The 1,051-nt window shown below is 70.9% G+C and overlaps 1 long non-coding RNA gene across 1 annotated transcript in view; it reads left to right on the top strand.

Moving 5' to 3' along the window:
• The first annotated feature begins 105 nt into the window (after window positions 1-105).
• The window catches only part of LOC110391837, a 9,135-nt gene continuing 8,189 nt past the window's right edge, over window positions 106-1,051 (top strand). Inside the window, exon 1 of the long non-coding RNA XR_002434168.1 lies at window positions 106-988. This is a non-coding gene — a long non-coding RNA (uncharacterized LOC110391837). The remainder of the gene's footprint in view (window positions 989-1,051) is intronic.

The raw sequence follows: 1,051 nt of genomic DNA, 5'->3' as shown, positions 1-1,051 counted from the left end.
CCCCCTCTCCCCACGGGGTTCCCCCACGCGAGTGGGTGCGGGTCACGGCGGGGGGGGGAACCCCGGGGCCGCCTCGGGGTGGGGGCACCCACGGGCGCGGGGGGAGGGCGCCCCCTGGCGGTCGTGCCCTGGGGCAGCGGGGGGGGGGAACCCCACCCCACCCCTGGGCGTGGGTCCCTATAGGATCTGCCCCACGTGAGCGGGGCCATACGGGGCCCGACCCACGCAGGAGGCTCCGTATGGGACCCACGCGTGTCTGTGGGTCCCTGCAGGATCCAATCCACGTGTGTGGGGCCGCATGGACCCCACCTGTGCGCGTGGCTCCATAGGGGACGCGACCCACACGTGGGGCTCCACGGGAGCCTTGACCCCTGTGGTGGTCAGTATGGGTAGAGGACCCATATGGACCCGTCAGTGTGGTTCACACGGCTCATGCAGTCCCGCACTTGTGCACACGGGGAGGTTTGGGATCCCCCCTAGGAGCGTGTGACCAGGCAGGACCTGACCAGCACACGTAGATCCGTGCGGGACCCGATCCCTGTGTGCACTGATCCATCCAGGACCTGCCCCACGCCTGAGAGGCCATGGGACCCAGCCCCCACCCACAGCCCCGTGGGGACCTGACCCCCCCCCATACGCACACCATAGAAACGTCACCCCCCCCATCCACACGCCATAGGGACATATCCCCCCCCATACACACACCGTAGGGACCTGACCCCCCCCGTGCAGGACGTCCCTGGTGAATGGGTGCGGACGGGACGGGGCAGCGATGCCACCTCCCAGCGGGCAGCAGCCGGAGCGGTGCCATCTCCCAGCATTGGTTCCCAGCAGCAGGGCAGGGCACGGCCCCCCCCCCGGACCCCCCCAATTTGCTCCTAACGCTGTCTCTCCTCTCCCGCATGCTGCAGAGCGGGGCATGGTGCCGCCGGGCTGAGCGCTGGCACGCAGCGGGGGGGTGAGCGGAGCCATGGAGGGGCCCGGCCAGGTAGGGACACCCTGGCCCCCCCTCGCTTCGCCCCGTCCCGCTCACCCCACCGACCCCACTGAC

This window comes from Numida meleagris, unplaced genomic scaffold (assembly GCF_002078875.1).
Source record: "Numida meleagris isolate 19003 breed g44 Domestic line unplaced genomic scaffold, NumMel1.0 unplaced_Scaffold540, whole genome shotgun sequence".
NCBI classification, from domain to species: domain Eukaryota; kingdom Metazoa; phylum Chordata; class Aves; order Galliformes; family Numididae; genus Numida; species Numida meleagris.
Note: the sequence above shows the minus strand (reverse complement) of the source record. Positions and strands in the feature narration are given on the sequence as shown.